The sequence below is a fragment of the Castor canadensis genome, chromosome 10 (genome assembly GCF_047511655.1).
Source record: "Castor canadensis chromosome 10, mCasCan1.hap1v2, whole genome shotgun sequence".
NCBI lineage: Eukaryota > Metazoa > Chordata > Mammalia > Rodentia > Castoridae > Castor > Castor canadensis.
In genome coordinates, this window is record NC_133395.1 from 121,628,245 (window position 1) to 121,655,214 (window position 26,970).

Below are 26,970 nucleotides of genomic sequence, written 5' to 3' on the forward strand. Positions count from 1 at the left end.
ATAACCTTTAAGTTTATTTTGTTTGGGTTTTGGAGAATTTTGAGGTCGGGGGCAGTGCTGGGGTTTGAACTCAGAGCCTCATGCTTGGCAGGCACTCTACCAGTTGATTCATACCTCAGCCCTTTTTGCTTCAGTTATGTTCTCAGTCTTGCATTTCCTCCCTCCTGGGCTGGACTTGGACCATGATCCTTCCATTTACCACCTCCTATATGGCTGGGATTACAGGCACATGCCATCATGCCCGGTTTACCAAGTTATTTGTTGAGATGGAGGGGGGAGGTCTCACTAACTTACTCCTCCTGGTCCAGCCTTGGACCGCAATCTTTCTGCTCTCTGCCTCCAAGTAACTGGGATTACAGGTGTGCACCACCAAGGCCAGTCCCTGGGCTTGGTATTTTAAATCCTGTTATTGAGATGTAGAAACTGTATCTGAGGAAGTTTAAGAGCTTTGCACGAGAGGCAATTCAGTCTCTGACCTCAGCCCACAAGTTGCTTCCTTTTCCTCAAAATAATTACACACACACACACACACACACACACACTTCCTCCTAGCTCAGCTTTTTAGCCTCTTTCTCCAAAGCTCCACTTTCTGATCCAATTGACATGCTGGAGAGGAAGATTGTACCCTATCCTTTAGGGTACCATCCTTTAGGTAATAAATCAAAGAACTCTCTTGTTCTCCCAGAAGGCTGTGGAAGCTGTTACACTGCTTCTGCCTCCATGTCTAGTTATGAAACTTGAGGCAACTGAGTACTTCCAAGCAACTTAGGGCACTGGTTTAACCTCACAGCTACCAGAAGTAGTTTTTGGGCGACTCCCAAAATGGTATAGAGTTGAGAACAGGCCAAAAATATTACCCTATTTAATTAATAGTTACCCATAAATGTTTAGATTATTTGTCTTATAGTGGTTTTTCTTGTAGTACCCCCTGACACTGTTGGTTTTTAGTTTTTGCTTTGCAGTCAAACAAAAGCCCATGTGGGGCTTTCTTTCTGATAATAAGACAAATCTCCTTATTGGAGTCAAGAGCATAGATCATGAATATTTAGTCCGCACTAGGCCCCAGGCCTGTGGAAAGAAATGAGGACATATGGCTGAGTAAAACCCAGTTCCTTGCCTCAGACTACCCACTTTATTACCATTTGTTTTGAGAGCAAACTTGTCATGAGGAGACAGTGGGAGAGAATTGATTAGGAATCCAGGATCCAAACCCCAACTTCCCAGTCCCAAATCCCAGTACCATCATCTACCATCTGTGTGACTTTAAGCAGGTTTTAAAACCACTCTGTACTTGCATTTCTTCACCTGTGAAATGGAGATGACTTATGAAGCTGGTGGTCAGATTAAATGAGTTAGAAAACAAACAGCCATTACAATGCCAGGCACCCAGCAGGTTCTTATTAGAGTAAGCCATTATTTTTATCAGCCTCACTATCAGCTACCCTGGTGTCCATACTGTGCTTTCTATGTAGCTGGTATTTATTAAATCTCAACAGACAGACTGGCTGAAAAACAGGAGAATGAGTGCAAACTCTATTGACTTCATCTTGGGAAATGCTGCAGGAGACTTATTATTACACTGTCAACATCAAATGTTCTTTAATATTATTATTGTTGTTATTTGCAGTACTGGGTATTGAACCCAGGGCCTTGTGCTTGCTAGGCAAGCACTTCACCACTTGAGACATGCCCCCAGCCCTTTTGCTTTTATTTTTCTTTTGAGACAGGGTCTCAATAACTTTGCCTAGGCTGACCTTGAACTTTCCATCCTCTTGCCTCCATCTCCCAAATAGCCAGGCACCACCATGCCTGACTTTAATTTCTTTCTTTTTGAGACAGGATCTCACTTTGAAAGCCAGGTTGGCCTGGCTCAGCCTCCTAAGTGCTGGGATTACAGGTGTGATTCTTTGAGCCTCCAAATTCAACATAAGTTGCATCATTACATACAAATGCAATCAGCCCTAACATGGAGCTTCACTCCATTCCATTATCCTTATTTGGCTATCCCCCTCGCACTCAGATCTCATGCTTTAAGGAGAAGGGACAGAGCACAACTCCATTAAACTAACCAGGATCCAGAAAACAGGAGCCTAAATCTTATGTCTGCTGGCAAGTCTAGAAAGAGCAGAGAAGTGTGAAGAGTACAGCACTGTAGTAGGAAGTGACTTGGAAAATTTCACTGGGGCATCAAATTCCCAGACTTTGACCCTCTCCTATCATATATTTTTAAGCAATAAGATCTTTCCCACCTCATGCCTCTAAGATGGCCAGTTACCTTACTCTGCTAAATTTGTTTCTTTGAATCCAGCACAAGCACATATTCACAAACCCAGCTGTAGTTTCACTGGGGTTCCCAGCAAGTTAAGAATGCCTTGCTCTGCTACTCATGGTTCATTAGACTTTGAAATAATTGGCACAAAGTCCAGAGTTTGGACTTTTTTGCAGCCCTCTTAGCACTTTCTCTCAGCTGGGCATCTTCATTTCCATTGCTTATTAACAGAACCCTAATCAAAGCCATATATGAAAGTACTTTGAAATTTGGCCCTGGGAACTCATAGGAAGTGACTCAAGGTAAAATAGACCAAGATCCTTTAAGAATGACATAGTTATTGAAAATACATGAGAGACTGGCCAGGGTGAGATTTCATCTTTACTCTGCCACCTAGCTGAGATCTGCAAGTATGAATCCTCCTCCATGCTGTTCTGAAATGTCTAAGAAACATAAAGTCAACTCATATATCCCTCCAAATAGTTCAGCCTGGACTGCAATGGGTTTTTTTAAATTGTGGCTTAATGGTCACTAGGCAATTGAGTAGCTATACCTATAAGCTGAAAAGTATATCGATTATTGACAATTTAGAAAATACAAAACAAAAAATACAAAATAGAATTATTACAGTAGGAAAGCAACATAGAAAACACTGCAGTTGAGGCTAAAGAAAAGCAAGGTTCAATGCCATTGTTCTTTATCTTGAGTTCTTTACATAGGCAAGGGAACTAGAGAAAAGGTTAGATCAAAAAGAATTAACCTAGAAGGTAACACCCACGCACAGGAAATCAATGTGAGTCAATGCCCTGTATAGCTATCCTTATCTCAACCAGCAAAAACCCTTGTTCCTTCCTATTATTGCTTATACTCTCTCTTCAACAAAATTAGAGATAAGGGCAAAATAGTTTCTGCTGGGTATTGAGGGGGTGGGGGGGAGAGGGAGGGGGCAGAGTGGGTGTAAGGGAGGGGGTGGGGGCAGGGGGGAGAAATGATCCAAGCCTTGTATGCACATATGAATAATAAAAGAAAAAAAAAATAAGATGGAAGTTACCTTGTTTAATTCTCCAAGTAACTTCTAAGGCAGTTACTAGTATCCCCATCTTGCAGATGTTGAATTAGATTTACAGAGGCTAAGCAACATGTATGATGCTGCATACAAAGTGACATCTAGTAACATGCTCTTCACCATGCTCTACTGCTACCCATTTTCACCTGGAGGCAGGCAAATGAAAAGCCAGGAATGTCTCTTAGCTTTTTGAGCACCTGCTGTGTGCAATATATGTGGAGAATGCTGTGGCATGAAATACAGAAGTCCTCACCCTGCCAGAGCTGGCAGTCAAGTCAGTAAGACCACACAAAGACATCAGAGGACAGCAGTGTTGGACTATTATATTACCAGTGATGGGGCTAACAGGTAGGAATCAGTAGGAAAGAGCACTTTCTGCTGGTTTGGGTGGTCGAAGAAAGAGAATACAATCCAGGAGCCTTGACAAAGCACAGGAACCAGCTAAATGGAAAGGAGAGACTGTGACTAGGGTGATGGCATGAGCAAGAACGTGGGGGATAATCTAATAGGAGCCACTTTTTTGGCCAACTTCCTTCTTTGGAGCATCTGGCCTTTTCCCATTCCGATAATCCTGCTGGATTTTCTGTCATCATGACTCATTGGACCTCATAGATGGTCAAGTGACTCAAGCCAAAGTGAATCAACCGAAGTCTCCTTTTGGATTTATCTATGAAGTGAACATCTGCATCCTCTTGAGTTGCTAAGCTAGGAAGATGTGGGTATAGTTGGTGGTGACCACATGGCCTGTGATATAAATGGTAGAAAGGGGGATAAAGGAGAATGATGGAGGGGGTGAATTCAATTATGATTATTTTTGATATATTGTAAGAAGTTTTGTAATGCCACAGTGTACTCCCAGCACAATAATACATAAATAAGTAAATAAAAAGAATGAAGCTAGGAGAGCATGGTGGTTTATGCCTGTAATTCCAGCACTCAGGAAGCAGAGGCAGAAAGATCACTGAGTCAGAAGCCAGACTGAACTTTATAGCAAGACTCCTAAGAAGGAAGGAAGGAAGGAGGGAGGGAGGAAGGGAGGGAGGGAGGAGAGCTGAGCAGAGATAAACAGACCCTAGAGAGAAGAGGAAGACAGAGATAATCAGAAAGAGATGTAACCAAGAAAACGAAAAGAAAAAAGAAAGAGCTCTTGAATTCTGCCACACCTGAAGCCAGGACACTCTACCCCTTCTGATTGCATGAGCTACTGAGTTTCCTTCTGTGATTGCTACTTTGATTTGGGCTTCCAATGCTTGCCAAATGAAATAATCTTCAACAATGCAATTTCTATCTCTTTTGTTAAAAAGTTGTAAGAATCCCTACATCAAAAGGTTATCATAAAGATTAAATTAAATTTTTCTAGTGTAGTGGTTAGGTGCTAAACACAGTAGATATTTATTCAAAGAATCAAGAAAAGTGAGGTGGAATAGCATTAGTTATTATTTATAGTTATTTTCCTATGTAATAGCTATATAATGTTCCAGTTTAATGAAATAAATTGAATTATTTAGTGCTCTCTAACATTAGGCTTTTAATTTTACACATCTTTGAATTTTTCCATCTCAAAACTAGTGTCTTACATGTAAATCTTTACACACATTTAAAATCACTTATTTGGGATTAAAAACTCAGAAGTGGATTATCTTCCTAATTTTGAAGGCAAAGATTCTATTTTTAAGTCCATATTTTAAAACCTCTTATAAATTACCTTTGGCCTGAGTGAAAATTTTGAATTCCAACTTTGTACTCTTCCCTAGACCCTGAGATCTCATGCTATCATAGAAGGGACCTCCCAAAAAGATCCAGAAAGGGAATTTTCTTCCAAAAGAGGGGAATAAAAAGACTTGTTCTAAGGAGGCTGCTACTGAAACATTTACTTTGAACCTTGTGATAGTAAGGAAATATCAAAAATTCAATTCACACCATGATTAAATATGCAGAAGTTAGGCTTTAGTTACCAGAGAGAAGTCCCCAAAGTGGGCATTAATCTGCATAGCAGCCTGAGTTTAGAACCGGCCCTGGGCTCAATATGCCCTTAGCTTTGGCAGGATCCTTTCTCACTGAGGCCCAGTAAGTGAAATTCAAGACCATTAATAGCTCCTCTGGCCAAAAAATGCAAAATAGAACAAATACATACAACTGCACATGCTATTTGTTAAAGTAATGGAATACTTTCCACACTTCATCCTGGGGAGTCCCCAGTGCCAGCAACTCTGGATGTGGCAGCCCAGCAGATGGTCAGGGAACAGCAACATCAGTAGGAGTGCTGCAGTCAGCCTCAGGGAGCCTCTGCATAAACCAGGTGGCTCCTTTCAAACCCCCAATTAAGCCATCCCCCACAGCCTTCCTTGGCTTCTTATTTTCCACTCGTATAAATTGTTGATTCAGGATTGAAGAAACCAAGACCAAACTACATGGAATTTGTGTTCTTGATTAGAAGAGACAGGCAGTGGGGAGAGAACTCATTCTGGAATTCGTGAAACTCACATTTTTAGAATTCTTACAGTTATGGGCAACTGGGGCAGGATTAGGGGCTGTGGAAAGTGGAGATTTGATCATATTGAGTCATATTTCTGGGGACACCATGCAATGGCCTTCTTCCTAACTTCCATTCTTTCAGTCCATCACTACAACTACAGCTGGTCCTCTCTGACAGACAAAAGCAACAACTCATTCCTCACACCAACATTCAAAGCCTTCCTAAACCATGACCTATCACCTACTCTTCAGAGCCATCTCCTACCACTTCCTAAATTCCATATCTTAGCCAAAGTGCACTACATTCCTGAAGTCCTACAGTTTAAGTTCCTATTTCTGCATGGTCATTGAGCCTCTACCTGCCTGGAAGGTCCTCCTCCTTGCCCCATCCCAGCCAATCAAAATTGGATTTATCTTCAAAGACCCATCTCAAACACTATCTGTTCTATGAAGTATCCCTTCACTGTACACGGCCTTACTCCCAAAGAATTCTCCTTCCTCAAAACGTCTACACCTCTTCCTCAAAACGTCTACACCTCTATGTGAAAATCTTGTGTGAAAACCATTGCTGTCTTGTACTTTTGTCTGCTTCGGTTTTGTTTGATCCTCCTAGTAGATATGAAACAGCTGAAGGACCAGGGCTATTTCTAACACACCTACAGCTCCCCAAACACAGTATAAAAAATGAAAATAAGGAACTTCCAAGTTAAACATCAAAGACAGGCTCCAGTCCAAGTTGAATGAGCATCCATCCATTCCACACACATTTGCTGAGTTCCTACTGTGTTCCAGGAGCTGTGGTTAGTACTGGCAGCACACAGCAAGCACACATTCCAAGAGAAACACAGGAAAGGCCTCCCAAATTATAAAATATGCACTGTCCAAAATGTGAGACTATGGATATTACAAGTACTCACTGGGGCTACTGCACTATAAACATCAGGATTTTACAGATTAAATTAAGCATCAATGTTATTAAGCTAATGCCTCATCTCAGAAGAGACTGAACTGGAACTGGCTATTTCAAAAACGTTGGCTATAATTCTCAAATACTCCCAGCCCAACCATAGGATCTTTCCTTTCCTTTCTTGAGGTTTTGCCAAGGATTTTGTTTTTTTACAAAGAAGAGAGAAATGGGGAGGTGTGGAGAGACATTTCCTTCTTCCCATACAGACAATGGGAATAAAGACTCAAAATGGCAGCTCTTGTTTGCAGTCTTTGTACTTTCTGAGCTGGGTGAATACACACATCCAACTATAGGATCTTCAGGTTTTTCTGTGCTGTACTTTGTTCTGATTAATCATTTTTTAAGAAGGAAATTATATCAGTAGATAGTATACTAGGTAGCCCTGTAGTCTTTGTTCCCCTCTGAAAAATGCTAAATTTGGCTTTAAATTATAGATGACAATTAAAAGAGTTGTTTAAAATTATGCATCATTATGACAAATTCAAATTTATAAATTTCTGAAGAATCCCTTCAATCACTAGTTACAGACATCAATTTGTTTTCCAGAGTGAAAGGTCAGTTGGTGACTAATCAGAAAACTAAAGATTTGCTCTTAAATAAGAGCCATCCTTTTAAAGATTCAGATATAAATTTCCTCCCAAAGAGAAATAAAGAATGGATAATATTCCATATTTGAAATTCACATAATTCCAAATGCTTGCAAAAGGAGAGAAACCTCTTGTCTACCATGTCAAACAAACACAGCTAAAGATTTTATACTTTTGCTTATAAAACATAATTTGATGATAGACTACAAACTGAATTTATTTCCTTAAAACAAAAGCAAGTCTGGTGAAAGAAAAAAATTTTCCTGGCTGGACAAGGTGACTCCTGCATGACTATGGTCCTAGGACAATGCCATACTTCTTGGTCTCTGCTGATATGCCTGTTTCCTAACCTGGAAAATGAGCGTCTTGAAGGCAGGAGTGGTTTTGCCATCCCTGAAGTAGCACTAACTCTGACAGAGTTCAGCATAGGACAGGCATCAGCAAATTCACACCCCGACCCCCACTTGATCTTCTAAAACAACCATACATCTATCTGAGTGTTCTATAAGCTACCATATGGTCTTGGAATAGCTGAAAACAAGTGGCACCTCCAGGATTCAGCTGAAAATCTTTCCAGCTGATTCCTTCTGTCTATTGAACCAAATTGCTCTAACAGGCCTTTACTTTCACCACAATTTCACTCTTAACTATGCTTTTTTTGTATGCTCCCTTAAGTACCTCTTTTGGTATGAGATTATTCTAAGTCTTCTCTTCTGTCTTAAGCATTTTCTTGCAACAAATGCGGATGCCTGCTGACTTTAAGTCAGGCATTATGCCGGGCATAGTCACCTAAGTCCAAGTCTCTCCATCCTCTTCTGCCCTCACTGAACAGTTTATCTCTCCAAAACAGAAATACTTTTCTTCCCCAAAGCTCTTGAGTTGGGGGGAAAGAGGTCAGAAATTAAGTGCTATCTCATCACTCTTGTCTAAAAGTATAGAATCTTTATTGGCTAGAGAAAGTGGGAAATAGGAACCCATTTTTTCTATGTAAAATTGAACAACAGCTAAGTAGGAGTGAAGGGATAGATTTAAATTAGAAAAGCTATATTAAATCAGCCAAAGTCAAAGCCGATTTCACTCCAGGAACTGTATGCATGAAAAGGTATAATTATGAAAACTTGATATTCTGCTGCATTTATGCATATTCACTTTATGAACTTAGACCTCCAGAAGTCTCCTAGAACAGTTTTTCCATTTTAATAAGTACTGAGGATGAAGCACTTCCTGAAGGAATTAAAGGAGGGAGGAGATTTTTCATGCATGTAATTCTTCCCCTTAAGTTTAGCAGCAACATTAAAACAAAGAAGCAGCTATTCAGGAGAAAGTGTTGTACTTTAAGACTGCTGCATGAAAAATGAGCTCTGGGAGTCAGCAAAGAAGGTATGGTTGGTTTGGCAATTGGGGGACAACACATCCATAAGGGGGGAAAATCTTATTAATTGCAGCTTCTAGGCAACATCAGCAGGTCTCTCTTCAGTCACCGGGAATATTTATCTTGGGGAAAGGAAAGAATTTCAGAGAATTCCCACAAGATTCAGTAATCCAAAACCCAATGCTACAAGTTGGGTCAGTTTCAGGCACTTCTGTGAACAATGCAAACCCAGTCAGGTGCGGGCAGAGTGTGGAATCAGGTCAGACTAGGCAGGTAACTCCCCCTAGTGATTCTATGTGTTGCAACCTCAGCGCTCTGCTCTGTGAGAACTGATTTTTGTCTATTACTTTTTCCCACTCCCCCAAATAAAAATTAATCTCATGAACTCTTCAATTCCATGAATCTTTAAGGTTATAAAACCACAGATGAAGGAATCAGAATAAATACTTGACCAACTTTGAAACTGTTTCTTTTCATGTTTTACTAATGAAGCCCCAGAGAAGTTATCCCTTTTCAAGGATCACACACCTTGTTCACAGAAAACTTCCATTACAGCTCAAAATGTTCAAGCCCATCAAGAAAGGCCAACATGTGGTTCAGTCAGCAATGCTGCCCACTATTTTATGTCACTCTGGTTCAGAGATGTGTGAGAGAAATATGTGAGCTCTGCTGTGAATTTCCTTGCCATCATTTACATGAAAACAATAGCTGACTTGGGGACAGATATAATGATCCTCTACAAAGAACATTTACTTCTTTTTTTCTTTTATTATTCATATGTGCATACAAGGCTTGGTTCATTTCTCCCCCCTGCCCCCACCCCCTCCCTTACCACCCACTCCACCCCCTCCTGCTCCCCCACCTCAATACCCAGCAGAAACTATTTTGCCCTTATTTCTAATTTTGTTGTAGAGAGAGTATAAGCAATAATAGGAAGGAACAAGGGTTTTTGCTGGTTGAGATAAGGATAGCTATACAGGGCATTGACTCACATTGATTTCCTGTGCGTGGGTGTTACCTTCTAGGTTAATTCTTTTTGATCTCACCTTTAGAACATTTACTTCTAATAGGCACTAGGTTTCAAGCTGCCAGTTGGGGCCACTGGTGGGTAAAGTCATTGAATGTCAGGGCTTTTTTCCCCCCTCCTTCTTCTTCTTTTTGAAATCTGGACTCTTTTCTTTCCCTGCTGTGGATGATGGAATCTGAAATATTTATGTGGCTTTATTATGACGATTTAACATTTACAGGCACCTGATATTTGCTAAAGTGCTTGACAGTCAGTGTTTATTAACAGAAAAATAACTGCTAAGAAATGCTCCCTGTGATATCTGGGGAGCAAGTCCCCATTCTGGGAGCAATGTTGGGTCAGTGATTCAGAGTGAAGCTCATTTGTTAAATTTTGCCTCACACTTAAACTTCCCTCAAGTTTTCCAGACTTCATTCCAAGTACCTGAAAGATGACACGATTATTATGCATTTCTTTCACTCAGCAAGCACTTACTAAGGGCAAACTGGTGTTAAGGATGAAAAATTAATAAAAGGCCACCCATGTATGGGTGAGCTATTCTTCCCATGATGCCTTGGATCTAGTCTGAAAAAATTAGTGGTTCTTAATGTGGGACAAGGGGACACAAACTGGGGAAGGGTGGAATCTGGCAATGTCTGCAAACATTTTGGTCTTCACTGCATCTAGAGGTTGAGGTCAGGGATGCCACTAAAACATCCTATGATGAACAGGATGCCGTAACACAAGGAATCACCAAGTCCAAAACATCAAAAGTGTCACAGGTTGAGGAACCCTAATGAAAACCTATCTCTCTGGCTTATGCTTTGTTTGGTTACATGTTACCCCCTCTACCATGTGGTAAGATCTTTGAGTAGAGAGACCATTTCTCAATTCTTCATTATAACCAACTTCTAATGCATATACAGAATTCAATATGTAGTACAGAACGAATTAATGAAGATGGTATGGTATCCCCCAGGAACTTCACAATCCCAGGTACATAGGCAATTTAAGGATAAAATTTGTTTGGTCTTCAAAGAACAGTCAAATAATGCTATTTTGTGTGGCTTTATACTTTATCATCCTAAACAAATACACTTTTGAAAGTGAATACTTTACAAATAATTAAGGCAGAACAACAAGTGCATTCATGCAAAGGGATTATCCCACACAGAACAGGGCACATATATGGTCAACCCTGAATATACAGCCCACGTGTCATTACTGAGAACCCACCATAAAGAAAGTGCTGATGCTTCACAGAATCCATCCCCACGAACATGAGCTGGTATTACATGTATTAAAGATTTCATGGGAGCTGGAGAAGTTTCCACTGCATCACACAGCAAAAAAGTTAATTTATTCATCCACAAAAAAGGATGAAATCCTGTCATTTGTGATAACATGAATGGTCCTGGAAGATATAATATTAAGTGAAAAAAGCCAGGCAAAGAAAAACAAGTAGAGCATGACCTCACTCATATATGGAATCTTAAAAGGTTGATCCTATAGAAGTTGAGAGTAGGATAATGGTTACCAGAGGCTGGGAGGTGTAGGGGAGAGGAAGAAAGAGAGAGGCTGGCTGCCAAGTACGTGTTATAGTTAGATAGGAGAAAGAAATTCTGTAGTTCTATGGCACTGGAGGATGGAAATCGTAACAATAATGCATTATATGTTTCAAAATATCTAGATGAGAGGATTTTGAATATATTCACTGTAAAGAAATGATAAAAGTTTATGATGATGAATATGCTAATTAACCCGATTTGATCACTACACAATGTTTACATCAAACATTGCACCTTACCCCATAAGTATGTACATTATTATGTGTCATCTGAAAAATAAAGAATTCTCCCACCCTCCAAAATCACAACAGTAGATAAGATTCTTGGATAACTGGGACTCCAATTAAGATGAAATATTCACAAGGAATTCAAAAAATGAATAAATGAACAAATAATGAAAACCTTTTAAGATGTCTTGATCTTTATTCCATATCTCCATCTCAGACCATTCCTTTCCAGCCTTCTAGATTTTCCTTCCTCCCTGATCCCCTGATCGTCTTTCTTATCATAAAACTTACTACTACACAACTACTCACCCTATTCAGTCACCAAGGAACCCTTCCTACTTAGGAACCAATTTGAGATTGTAAAGAAAAATTACTTTTCCCAGACATGGTTCTCAAGAATCGAAGTGGTAGCTGTAGTTTCTCTAATGTCATGGGTATAGACTGAAGAACTGTGGGGAAAAGCCTCGCAGAAGAAATAATACCCAGACAGATGAGTTTAATCATATAAGATGTGAGCCTTATGTGCTCTAGGAGAGTACAAAGAATTACATTCACCAGCAATCATACTTTGTTAAGGATAAGAACAAAGACTTCACATGAAAACTTACCAAAGAGTGAAGTAAATAAGAGAGTGGTACATGTCTTCTCCAAGACCAGGCTTCGGAAGAAAGACACTGAGGCTTCAATTTCATTTATATTTTCAGTAAAAACCAATTGTTTGTATCCTTAAATGCACTGATTGTGAAAATAAATGCCTATTTCTTCATGATCTACATTGTCATTGTTTTATCATGAGTAAGTATTAGGAATAATAAAGTTACTGTCTCTAACTTTAGGTAGACTAACTTTCATTTTATAGTCCCTTCTGATAGTATGGCTACAAATAAATCCCCTACCCAGACTGTAACATCTTGTCTCTTCCCGGACTAGATTTAAGAAAATCCTCCTGAACCCAACATCAACAGCATCCTCAACCCTTGTACAGACTTTGAGAATTCACAACTTTATATGTGAGTTTGATATCAAGTAGACCTTTCAGAACAAAATGTTACTGGTATTTAATATATTCTCTTCCAGTTGGCTTTCTGCAAGTACATGAAACAAACACCAGCTGGTAATTTGTATAAAGATAAGGGAATTGGTGCTAATTTTAGAAAGTTCTTGGCCACTGATCTTACCCAAAGTTAGGAAGGGAAATCTCAGTTGGAATGACTTTCCAACTTTTAAGAAGCAGCTGTCTAATTTTTCTTAAAACTGTGCCATCATTCTAGTTAACACTATGTCAAGCCAGTCCACAATATTCCATGCATGGAAAGCAGGTTAGCAAATCTTCTTCCCAAGCATTGGTAAAGATACTGTCTAGGACAAAGGTGGGCCTCAGACACTGGACACCTGTGACCCTTGGCAATCCATTTGAATGCAGGTCCTCATGCCTGCTAGGCAGGTACTCTTACCACTTGAGCCACTCCACCAGCCCTTCCTGTGATGGGTTCTTTTGAGATGGGGGAGCTCGCAAACTATTTGCCTGGGGCTGGCTTTGAACCGTAATCCTCCTGATCTCTGCCTCCTAAATAGCTAGGATTACAGGTGTAAGCCATGTCCACATCTATTCCATTACTAAATACCACCATTTTTAGCTAGTCTAACTGGCTGAACCAGTTTTTAATACCTGGTCTACAATGTCAGGTGGTAAATTTCATTGAAAAGTCTCATCGGTGAGAACTAAACGTAAGGTGTAGTGATGCAAAGACTGGGCAATGGCAGGCCTGCTGACAATTTGTAAAACAGACGGCTATGCAAATATAATTCTCACACTCAGTTGTAAGGTAAACTGCAAACCAGGGAGCAGCAGGTGGCTGAGTAAATGCAATGCATGTTTATATTTAGGTCTTGGAGACAGAAATCTTTCTAATTGAATTCAACAGACAGTTGAATTGAGAAATCAATCAATCTTTATGTACAAAATATTGCACTAGGCTCTGAGGCCCAGAGAAAGTTGAATTATAGAGAACCCCAACTTTAGGTATCTTTGGTTTACCATGCCAAGGGCCATATTGAGAGGAAAGCAATTGGCTGTATAAGGAAGAAAGAACAAGGAATTGAATAGATTCCAACCAATGAACCTTGGGAATTGTGGGGGTGGAGCGGGTAATCAAATGTAAGAACAAAGGTTTGACCCCTATGGACAAATACAGTGGGAGGCTTCTTCTATGAATGGAAATGAACTGGAGCACTGTATCCTAACTAAGAAGGTGAAAGGAGTATGCATGTCTGTGAACATGAGTGTATGTGAGTGAGGGTATATGAGTGCTTGTGAAAGTGAGTATTTTTAAAGTCCAAAGAAAGGCAGAATGAGCCCAATTATGGAGCTCGATTTACATTCTATAAAGAATGTTTACATCTATGCCATTCTACATTCTATAAAGAATGTAAATTCTCTAATGCCCTCCCCCCAACAAAAAAAATTCACAAGGCAGGATGAACCCTAAGGCACTAATCTTTGCAGTTGGAAGTTTTTAGTAGGAAAAAGGTAAAAGGTATTAACAAATCTGTGTGCTAAAAAGCTTATAATAACATTTAAATAATATACAGGTGAGGTAGGATTGGGGACTGGTTAAGAGGCAATTGCAGGGCACCTACCTAGCAAGCACAAGGCCCTGAGTTCAAATCCCAGTACTGCCAAAAAAAATGAGGTGCAATTATACAGAGCAGGTTAATCGAATCAAAGTATAATAAGTACAATATATGCACATATGGCAATACCATAGTGAAACCTCTGTATAATTAATACACACAAATTAAAGTAAATAAATAAAAAGAAGCTATTGCCATAGTCTAAAGAGAGCATTCAGAGACTAATCATGGTGCCAGCCCTTTCTTGAATGCTTGCTACATGTCAGGCACAGAACTAAGTGTTCAAATATATTATCCCATCTAAAGCTTAGAGGAATCTCATGAGGTAAATGTTTTTATTCTCATTTCAAGTGAAACCCAGGGTAGGTAATGCAGCTGGCAAATGGCTGAGATATGAGTGAAGCAGTATCTATCTGATCCAGGACCTGGACTGATAAACACCACCCTACACTATCCCAAAGGAAGGTAGGAGGAGAGCGGGTGGGAGCCAGAGTTTAAGAAAGCTCCTAGCATTTTGCCATGGAGCCGAGCTGATATAAGCAGATGAAGGAGTAGGTGTAGGGAGAGAGACATGGAGTTATTTTCAGATGAGTTAAATTGGGGGAGCACAGGACATCCATGTATGCATAGTAGCAAAGAGTTGGGGTGTAAAGCTGAAATTCAGATGAGGTCATGGGAGTGGGTGAGAATGTGAAAAGAGGGGAAGTGTGAGAAAAGAAGCTGTGACTTCCAGACCCCCATATTTCAGAGATAAACAGGAAAGGGGCTTTCAAAAAATGGCACTTAAAAACTTAAGGTTGGGATGCTACAGAAGATCTTCCATCTAAAAGATTTTGAAATGAATAAATGAGAGGTTACCCTTACCTACTCCTATCCAAAGAAAAGATTTAGAAGTACAGTGGTAGTTTACCTTCCATGTATAATTTTTAAGAGGCAGATAGAGCCTTGGACCTATATCTCAATGAAATGACTATCCACACCCTGACTGCTTGTACCCCCAGAATAGCCACAGTTGGCAAGGCAGGTCTACCAAGCCCACATGCTTACCTGATAGCGTTTGCTCCTGTTAGGAATCCTGGAATCACAGATTCTCAGAGTTGGGCCCCCAATAAGTGGATCTACCATCTGACAAGCCAGAAACCTGGGTGTTTCCTTGATCTCACCTCTGAAGCAAATCCTTCACCAAACCACATTAAACATTAAATCCATCTTCTTGCTATCTCTTCTTGAGTACAACTGTCATTTCTTTAATCCAGACTATTATCACCTCGTGTTTAAAGTGCAACCACAATCCTTTACTGTTATCTTCCTCTTCTCTCAAATCCACTTTCCCCAAGACATTAAACACACACACATATACATATATACTTGTTATCATGTCCTATGAGGGTTTCCAAAATATGAAGAGCTACCATTCAAGTCATCTGAAGCAAGTAAGTTAAAGCTTTCATTTTTCTAGATCGATTACTCCACCAAGCTCACTCCAATCTCAGACCCCTTGAGTTTCCTCTTCCTGCTTCTAAGAAAACTCCTCCCCAGATATCCAAGCAGCTGGCTCCCTTATTTTCTTCAGATCTTTATCAAAGCCCCCTTCTTTTATAAGGTTCCCTGACTACCCTATCTAGAAATTCAGTGTCCACTTCCCCACCATACTCAGTTCATATCCTTCTTCCCTAAATTATTTTTCTCTATAACACTTACCAGTATGTCAACCACTGAATACTTCCCTTCTTTATCTCCTCCATTGTCCATCTTTTCCACAGGAAAAGTACTCTTGAAAGCAAGGATTTTTTTAATCTACAATGTTTCTAGTGTTTAGACCATAATTGACACTCCATGAAAATGTTGTACTAATGGTTTCTTTGGTTGCTTTTTAGTGTTCCAGATAATCTGGCTAATTTTCCCAGTTTTTACTTGAAGTGCTTAAGTAATTTCAAATTGTTTTGGGGACTGGTTCCTCCTATCTAGCTACAAAAAAATCCCTCTCTATAACCTATCTGTTATGTTGAGGAAGAATATTCTAGAATATTCTGTTATTTCTCCTTAGCTTAAGTGCCAAGCATTGGGGGAAAGGATTGTTCCATTTTTAAAAGTATTAAAAATGAATTAAGAATTTTCATCCGAAAGGTCTTCTCACTCATGCTTATAAATAGCTACTACATGACCTAGTTGAGCGAAGGTGAAATCAATCTTCACAGCCTTTCATACTGAAAAACAAAGAAGTTGGTGAATATTAGAGAAAAAACCTATTTCATTACTTTAGGAGCAAAGTTCATCAAAACCTCTTTAGAATGGAACTTACAGTTTTGGAAAGTCCCACTTGCCTTGTGGGAAATATCTGTGCAATGATAAAGCGCAGGTGATTTGGCAAACATAACAGTGTCTGTGGGAATCATCAGAATGATTGCCTTTCTATGTCAAAATGCATGGAATTAAGTGCCCTGGAACACTTACTGTGACTCAGAAAAATACTTTAATAGCCATTCCTGGTAGCAATCCAAACCCAAAGTCAGGCACAGCTGATGGGCTGAAAATGGCAGTGCAGACTTCACAACACAGCGGGAAGAAATACCAATCAATCAAAGCCAGGAACCCGAGTACAGGCTAAGTGTCTCCCAGAAAGAGACTCAGCCCAGCCAGCTGCTGCTTAGCCTCCAAGAAGCTAAAGCAGTAGCCAGTACATGCACTAACATTGATGAACATGTTGAAGAATTAGACTTAGTCACTACGCAGGTAGTCCCTGTCCTGAGAGTGCATGGGTTGATCTACTATAGTTGAGTGGGTTGGCATGCCTCACCCCCAGAAAGGCTGTACCTCTACCACCAGTGATCTGCTTCAGGAGTCACTCTTGACAAATCCCATTAAACAGTTCTGGCTTGTGTTTAGTACATATAGAAATAACAATACTAACAATATTTATTAAGTATTTAGTGCATGTCAGCAAGTAATGAATATTTTATATCTTATATCTCAATCCTCACAACAGTTTTGTTAAATAAGTATTATCCCACTTGACAGATGAGGAAACTGAGGATGAAAGGGTGTAGAGATCTTAGCTAAAGTCAAGTTAGTGATGATGAATCCAGAAATTACTTCACAACTATAGCAATCAACCTCCATGCTCTGCTGCCCTTCCAAAGTGAAAACCAAAGAGATAGGGAAATAGAAAAGAATGATCCACCCCTAAGGGGTATTTTCTACTAAGGTCCTGAGTAGCAACAGAAAGGCTACATAGGGAACCAGAAAAACAGACTCAACCAACCTCTGTTCCACATTAACATTCCATAAACTGCTTCAAGAAGCACAAGGTTGAGAGCCATTATTCTGAAACCTTTGGGGAGTGCAGAAGGAGGTGGGTGTTGCCACAAAAACAAAACCACGGGAAAATCCCAGGGCCATCATTGGAAACCAGTGACACAGTGGAATCCATTGTATGTTCATTTGACATATGATCATTCAAAAGTATGCATTTACCCCCAAAAAGCAAAAATAACAGAAGAAATTGTAGAGAAAGAAAAACAAAAGCATTTATATCCTGCATGAACACAGAAGTATGTATCTATTTTCAGTTCCCTCAAGATTCTCACAGTGAGAGGATTTCCCTGAACTGAAGGAATCTCAGTGTTCAAAGATAGATGTTTTTCGTATGACATAAACCCAAACATAAGCTAAGAACTTTATGCATGCACAACCACAAGGGCTCCACTAACTACAGGAAACTTGAAAGTTTTGTCAAAGATTATTTTGATTCTTGGTGATTTTCTCATTACAAGAAGATTAAAAAAAAAAAAGCCATCCCTACTCAGGTATGATTGAATTCTCCCATGTTTCCAACACATTATAAAATGTTCTTGGTATTACAAGTGTGGATTTTGTTTTTATTTACCCTACACAGCTATCTTTAACAGGCACCATAATTTGGGCTTCATATTCTCAAAAGCATCAAAACAAAATCCTTGTAAAATGTTTGTTACCCCAGTTCTTTCTGGTAGGTTCCATACTGTTTGCCATGGTGCATAACTGAGCATGATTCCTGAAATATGGAGTTCCAATCTTGCACACCTACCTCTGATACAGGATACAGATTTCTTTGTATTCTGGAGAACACTTTCTATTTGTCTTCATTATAAGAAATGTAGTGAAAAGGACTTTTTTTAAGTAATGATATTATGAGTACCACTTACTGGGCAGCTCTGCAAACTGCACAAGATTATTACATCTTTGCTAATTTCTGCAAATTTGTGTGCACTCAAGGTCCTGTTTGTGACTAAGAATATCTTACATAGAACCTCCACTTTTTTTAGTAGCTAATTTCTTCTTCTCGTCAACAGGACACAATATGGCATATAATGAGATCTCATTATCACAGATTTTAATATACCATAGGTCAAATGATGCCCCCAAAGCATAACTACTCCTGATGAGATTCTAATAATATGCAGTTTGGCTAAGTACATATCATTGGGCTTTTGTTGGATAATGTTAGTCCTACTCCCCTGATTTTCAGCTTCACTGGTTTTGTTGAGCAGCCAACTAGGGTGGGGAAAGAAGATTAAAAAAAACAGTATATGTAAATATAGATATATCTTCTTTATTTTATAAAAGTTTTACTCTATCTGCGCATATCAATTAGATGTAACAGTAGAATAGGTGCTGGAGAAATTTATAAAAATACATCTGACACAGCCCCAGAAAGGCATAATCTTAGCAAATCCTTAATAGCTGGAATCCAGGCTTTGGAATCAGGATGTGTTTATGTCCTGGTTTTACCACTTGCTAGCTGGGCAATTCATTTAACCTCTCTATCTTCACCTGCTAATTGATGAGCACAGTAGTACTACCCACTCATTGAGAATTAGGTGAAGTTAATTCATGCAAGTACTTACCACAGTTCCTGCTATATAGCAATCACCCAATAAATGTTAAGGAGACAAACAGTAAGAAGAGCAGAATGAGACCTACCTATGTGAAAATGGAACAGAATGGCAACTTATGTGAAATGGTGTAGGTAAGCTTTTTCACAGTGGGACATAGACAGCAGTGGATGCTGGAGAAGACTGGCAAGTTTATGAAAACTTGCCTATGAGGAAACTCTCACAGGCTATGACTTGCTTCTCAAAGTGTGTGGGTGGACCAGCAACACAGGCATCACGTGGAAGCTTGCTAGAAATACCTCTCCAGCCAGGTATTACTGGCTCACACCTGTAATCCAAGCTACTTGGGAGGATGAGATCAGGAGGATCATGCATAGTTAGAGACAGCCTAGGGGATAAAGTTTACAAGTCCTTATCTTAACCACCAGCTGGGTGCAGTGACACATGCCTGTCATCCCACCTATGTGGGAGGCTGAGATCAGGAGGATTATGGTAACAGGCCAGCCCTGGCAAACAAAAAAGTTCATGAGGCCCCATCTCAAAGAAAAACACTGGGTGTGGTGGCATGCACCTGTCAATCCAGCTACAGCCAAAAGCTCAAAATAAGAGGATGACAGGCTTGTCTGGGGAAAAGGAGACATTTTGCTTCTCAAAACTTTCAGGCCTTCTATTATCTCCAAGCACACACAGCAACACTTACAAATGAATCACACTGGAGAGAGGGAATCTGTACTCCCCAAAATTCCTACTGCAAAAAAACTATAAATGTGAAATTCTCACAGTTGTATATTGGAAGTATGAAAGAACTGACAAAATAAGTAGAACCAGCTAAATAAAGCATGAAACATAAGCTATGATTCAATTAATATTTATGCCTAGACAGGATAAAACTACCAAATATTTATTTCATCCTGAATGAAGTGAAAACCAAGAAAATATACAATTGCTCTCTTTGGGAGGGTATGGGCAGAAGTCCCTGGTACTCTCAGGTTTACAGAAAGCATGCGTGCCCTAGAATGCAATGTCACTCCAGGAGCAAGTCCTGCTGTTTACTCCCTCGTGCACACACCCATCAGTGAACAACACTACATTTTGGTGGGTTACACTATGTACACCACACACTGCAAAAAGTTACACACACAGTTTCACCCACACCTTTCCATTTTTTCCATGTTTACCTCATCTTCTCTCCTTAGCACCTGGCTCAAATCTCTCCTGCCAGAGACACAGAATCTTTGGGTACTGACTTACAGAAAATAAGGAATAAGAACAGAAGAGGAGAAACGATGGTGAAAATAATAGTAGCATCAATTATTTTTTCACATATCTACTTGTCAAGACATTTTCTTCACAAAATTATTCATTCATGTCTAAGTCTTACAACAACCCTTTAAGACAAGCTATTATTTTTCTATTATTCCACTGAAGAAATAAAAGCCTACCAGGTCAATAATTTCCAAAGGCTATATGCTTAAGAAGCAGCATAACTAAGACTTGAACTTAAGTCTAATATCTGCTTCCCTTCTAGCAGAGTAAAGATGTCTCTGAAGTCAACAGTCATCTTGCCGAGGAATGACTTCTAATCTATGGTGTAATTGCAGTGTTTTCCCACACCTTCACTCCACATGATCAGTGGGAAAGTGGCTGAGGAATATTCTGAAGTCAGAATGAATTTAAGCTGTGGATGGTGAAGCACAGGATAATTTCCTCCTTGGTATTTTAGAAGTTCTTCATTTTAACCATCTGTTGCAGGCTGACAGATGGGTTGATATATGACAGAATAATGGGTCTTCAATTCTAGAAAGGCATAAGGAGTGCTGGAAAAATAGCAGCTCTTTTCATGAACTTAACTGTATGTTAATGCCACTTGCTCATTTGAAAAAAAAAAAAAGACAAAGTTGGTGGGAGGGAAGTGTAAGACATAATCATAACCATTGCCCTAAACAGAAAGTTTCTTATAAAATGCCAAAGGTCAAATTCAGTAAAATCTACTGATTCTAAAGTCATGCCAAAATTTTCAAATATAGTCACTTAAAAGGGTATACAGGGGAGGGGGGAGTATACATAAAGAAAAATACTAAAAACAAAAATTGTCAAAACCTTCTTCCATCTCCATATCCCAGCATTAAATCCTCTTTTTGTACAGTCCATCAGACTTGTGAATTTCTTATATCTTTGAGGCAATTTAGAAATCTCGTAGATTTTTGAGGCACAAATTATTTTTCCTTCAAGTGTGAAGTCTCTGTCCATTCTTCTTATATTTTGTGAATATGTCTGGAAGCAGTAGACACTTGGCTAGGTACTAGGGACACAGGAGTAGGACAATCCTTCTGCAGTGGGGCAATGTGACCAAGGCGTTCGTTCATCTCATCAGTGGCTCACTCTCCCAGGAGAACTTTTCCAAACGGCCTTCTCTCTTTCACAATTACCCAAGTTCCTTTCCAACCATATATTGCAACCTGATGAAACAGTCACATGCATACCCCACATGCACACTTCCATAGCTACAAAGAACTTGACATATTAGACTGAGCTGACAATATTTAGGCCATATTTCTTTAAGCAGAGTCATTCTATTTTCAAAAGAATGACAGAATTCAAATTGGAAAAAGAAAGAATCATTTCAGCTAAATTCTTATCAAGTATCATTGACCATAATCAAATCGGGCTATGTCTTCTGAAAATTACATTATTTCACCACCACCATCATCATACTTATGCAACAATTAAAACATTCCACTCTCCATGCTCAACGTTTTTATTTAATTTTAATCCTCACAATAACGCACATTGCAGATGTGAACATTGAAGCCCAGAGAATTTTGGCACCATGGATAGGTGGGTTTACTGCATTGTTTCTGACTTTCTGCAACCTATTTCAGTGACACCAGTATCGTAGAATAGTAAGTTAATACTAGGATTATGTTTTCAAGCAGTATTTGACAGCCTGAATTTATCTCTGCAGCTCCTTCCCACTCTACCATTATGTAATTCTGGGGGAGGAAGATGTGCGCTTTTTTGCTGGTTTGGGGGAAGGAGGATAAAAAAAAAAAAAACATAAGGCAGAGTTCAGAGAGGAGCTGACTTGATTGGGAAGGGGGCAACCAAGAGACCTGCCAACATTTGCTTGGTCAAAAATCTCAGTGTTTGCTTACATGAAATAATTTCTCATAGAACATAACCATTTTCCATACAGGTTAATGGCGAGGCTATTTAAAAATACTTAGACAAATTAAGAAATTATTTGGAGGCTAAGTGTGGTAGATCACACTTGTAATCATAGCTACTTGGGAGACGGAGATAGAAGGTTAGTGGTTTGAGGCACATATCTATAATCCCAGCTATACAGGAAGCAAAAGTAATAGAATCTAGTCTGAGACTAGCCTAGCAAAAAGTGGGAGATCCTATCTGAAAAATAACTAAAGCCTAATGGGCTAGGGACATCACTTAGTTGGTAGAGCTGCTTGCCTACCAAGCACAAGGCCCTGAGTTCAAACCCCAGAACCAACAAAAAAAAATGACCTTGGATTATATGACATTTTAATTAATGTCTGTCATTGTATGAAGACCAAAAAGGTAGTTGTATCATTTTTTTATAAAAAAGGAAAGTGTTTGTGTGTGTGATATTACATAAATATAGGACTTCCAAGGAGGTGTGTGTGTGTGTGTGTGTGTGTGTGTGTGTGTGTGTGAACTTTGATGGAGTAATTTATTCACATGATGAGAACACACTATAGTCCAGAGCACCTGTGAGAGATAAAGCTCAAATTGTAGCTCTGACTCCAACCTGTCTCCTGAGTGCTACACCTCCCCCCAAGATGTTCCATCTGTGTGCTGCCTGACATCTGGCATTTTCCAGATATGTTTATAATGCCCAGACACTTTGTGTCGAGTAGACAAGGCTGCTGGCTTATTACCTAGATCTTAGCATTTTCTTCTAGCTGGTTCAATGCCAGTCTCCAAAATATTTTGGAAGTGCAAAAATATAAAAATGGAAAGAATGATATGTTTTCAATAAGCTTCCCCAAATTTGCAGATTCATCCTTCACTAACTCTGCTAGCCAAATTATTTTTAAGACATCTAAACTGGTTTCAATAGTTTACTCATTTCTCATCTAAGATCTTGGGCTTGTTGCTTATTTATATCTTTATTGATAAATATGTCAAAAGCAATAACCAGTTACTTGGAAAGAGTGCCATTTCCTGTATTAGCAAATCACTTAGAAACACTTAACAATGCCAGTTGCTGCCCTAGGTTTGCAAACTGCTAGGGCACTAGGATCTAGAAAGGCATAAATACTCTTCTGCTAAAATTCGGATGTATGGACATGTTTACACTAGACCTCTTGACCCCTGGACTCACTCTGCTTATCGTCTAGCTTTCTAAAAGGGAAAAGGTTGCAGGTTGATAAGCACAGAATGCTGATAGCCTCAGCAGGCAGGTGGGTCACCAAAATTCCCCATAAACACTCAGTCTTCTCGTCCTCACGTTATTGCTTACCTCTCCTACCAGCACAGTCCAAGAAATTTCCTTTATCCTTGCATAACCTATACCCACAGGCATCCTTCTTAGACACAAAGCAGGCAGCAGAGAGGAACCCAGTGCCCCCTCTAGAGGCCAACGTGTTGGCCTTCCAGATAAGACTTTTCATGGTGTATTTATTACTCAACATGGGTCTACTTTTTAGGTCAAACCTAAAACAATTCTGAGTATAACTGGATCTGTGTAGTTTTGCCTATCCCTCTTTGCACTTTCTTTCCTTCTTTTTTTATTTTCAAAACACCAAGATTTTTTTTGCAAAGTTATCACTACAAGTAATTATACATTCTTCTGTGATTATTTGACTAAGGTCTCTCTTGTCTACTACAGTGAGTGTTTTTATTAACTACTATGTGCCCCAGACCTGGCATCTAGAAATTTCTCAATAGATATTTGCTGAATAAATGAATGAACCCATCAAAACTCCCTAATTCTATACTATTGCATTTTTAGCTTCTATATGTCAAGACTAATTAAAGTGAATTTTCAGACACTGTGCTAAACATTTTATCACATTTATTTTTTATCCTTGGCAAAGCCCTATGAAATTTTATGTCATTAATGTCCCCATTTTATTGATAGGGAAACTGAAGCTAACTAGCATCCCAGGGCTAGTTAGTAAAAGCTGAGATTTGATCCACAGGGCTGCCTGGTTTCAAAGACTATAGACTTAGCCACTATGTGTTACTTCGTGTTCTATAAGCCTAGAAAAACAGGACAAGGTCTCACATTCTCAATGAAGGTTAAGTAGAATATACAGTTATGTAAAATATGCCTGGCTTATAGCAAGCACTGATTAATAGTAATAACACTACCAATAACTGTTTATATAACTTCTAAGTTGTCCTAAAAGGATTATGCTATTTGTAATCAAAAGGTTAGGCAGGATCAACTGGAAATCAAATCTGGGTTTCAGGAGTATTTTTAACATAAGATTTATAGTAGCATTATAAAAGCTGTAGACTGCATCATTTCTAAGTTCCCCAAACAACCCCAAATGCCTCCCTCTTACACCAAGATTATGAAATCAACTGTCTATGACTGGACTAAAGGGAGAGATAGAAAGGCTCTCTTTCAAAATCTCACTTTCACAAGAAAACTTGAAAACACGAATTAGGAGTTCTCAGTTCTACAGCTGAGCAACCACAAATCAATTGATGAAGTTCTCTGGGAACAGTTTAGAAAAGAAAAAGTGCTGTATGTCAATCACAATCAAATTTAACTTAAGGATAAAAGAAATGAAATCCTGCAGCGATTCTGAAGCAGAAGCCAGAACCTTCATGCATGAGACAGATGACTGATTGATGCTGAGCCCTTGTAACAAAAGAACACCAGCATCGACTACACCTCTGTTTTTGCAAAATCCTGATTGACAGGGTGACAATACTGTGTCCTACTGTCCTAGCTTAAAGCAACCCAGGAATTGTATAGAATGAAAGGGTATAACCACTTGAGGGCGGAGAGCACCTGTGGCTGGTGTCCTCCTTCATCCCACACCACCCTTCAACAACACCCAGCCTAGAGTGGGAAGAAGGGAAACACTGGACAGAAAAAGGGACAGACCCAACAATAACAATGAGCAAATCAATGGGATGTGGAATCAAACAGATCTGAGTTTGGTACTTAACCTCTCTATTTACTTAACTACTCTAGGTCTCCCTTTCTCATTTGTAAAACCAAACTATCAGCTACTTTATAGGTGAAATGAAGTAGGTAAAGCACTTTTTTTTTTCATTTTTCTTTTATTATTCATATGTGCATACAAGGCTTGGTTCATTTCTCCCCCCTGCCCCCACCCCCTCCCTTACCACCCACTCCACCCCCTCCATCTCCCCCCGCCTCAATACCCAGCAGAAACTATTTTGCCCTTATTTCTAATTTTGTTGTAGAGAGAGTATAAGCAATAATAGGAAGGAACAAGGGTTTTTGCTAGTTGAGATAAGGATAGCTATACAGGGCATTGACTCACATTGATTTCCTGTGCGTGGGTGTTACCTTCTAGGTTAATTCTTTTTGATCTAACCTTTTCTCTAGTACCTGTTCCCCTTTTCCTATTGGCCTCAGTTGCTTTAAGGTATCTGCTTTAGTTTCTCTGCGTTAAGGGCAACAAATGCTAGCTAATTTTTTAGGTGTCTTACCTATCCTCACCCCTCCCTTGTGTGCTCTCGCTTTTATCATGTGCTCAAAGTCCAATCCCCTTGTTGTGTTTGCCCTTGATCTAATGTCCACATATGAGGGAGAACATACGATTTTTGGTTTTTTGAGCCAGGCCAACCTCACTCAGAATGATGTTCTCCAGTTCCATCCATTTACCTGCGAATGATAAGATTTTATTCTTCTTCATGGCTGCATAAAATTCCATTGTGTATAGATACCACATTTTCTTAATCCATTCGTCAGTGCTGGGGCATCTTGGCTGTTTCCATAACTTGGCTATTGTGAATAGTGCCGCAATAAACATGGATGTGCAGGTGCCTCTGGAGTAACAGTCTTTTGGGTATATCCCCAAGAGTGGTATTGCTGCATCAAATGGTAGATCCACGTCTAGCTTTTTAAGTAGCCTCCAAATTTTTTTCCAGAGTGGTTGTACTAGTTTACATTCCCACCAACAGTGTAAGAGGGTTCCATTTTCCCCGCATCCTCGCCAACACCTGTTGTTGGTGGTGTTGCTGATGATGGCTATTCTAACAGGGGTGAGCTGGAATCTTAGTGTGGTTTTAATTTGCATTTCCTTTATTGCTAGAGATGGTGAGCATTTTTTCATGTGTTTTCTGGCCATTTGAATTTCTTCTTTTGAGAAAGTTCTGTTTAGTTCACATGCCCATTTCTTTATTGGTTCATTAGTTTTGGGAGAATTTAGTTTTTTAAGTTCCCTATATATTCTGGTTATCAGTCCTTTGTCTGATGTATAGTTGGCAAATATTTTCTCCCACTCTGTGGGTGTTCTCTTCAGTTTAGAGACCATTTCTTTTGATGAACAGAAGCTTTTTAGTTTTATGAGGTCCCATTTATCTATGCTATCTCTTAGTTGCTGAGCTGCTGGGGTTTCATTGAGAAAGTTCTTTCCTATACCTACTAACTCCAGAGTATTTCCTACTCTTTCCTGTATCAACTTAAGAGTTTGGGGTCTGATATTAAGATCCTTGATCCATTTTGAGTTAATCTTGGTATAGGGTGATATACATGGATCTAGTTTCAGTTTTTTGCAGACTGCTAACCAGTTTTCCCAGCAGTTTTTGTGGAAGAGGCTGCTATTTCTCCATCGTATATTTTTAGCTCCTTTGTCAAAGATAAGTTGCTTATAATTGTGTGGCTTCATATCTGGGTCCTCTATTCTGTTCCACTGGTCTTCATGTCTGTTTTTGTGCCAGTACCATGCTGTTTT

General features: G+C 39.4%; 1 protein-coding gene across 4 annotated transcripts in view; it reads left to right on the forward strand.

Moving 5' to 3' along the window:
• The window catches only part of Synpr (synaptoporin), a 300,697-nt gene that overhangs the window by 254,518 nt on the left and 19,209 nt on the right, over positions 1 to 26,970 (forward strand). The gene's annotated exons all lie outside the window — the stretch shown is intronic.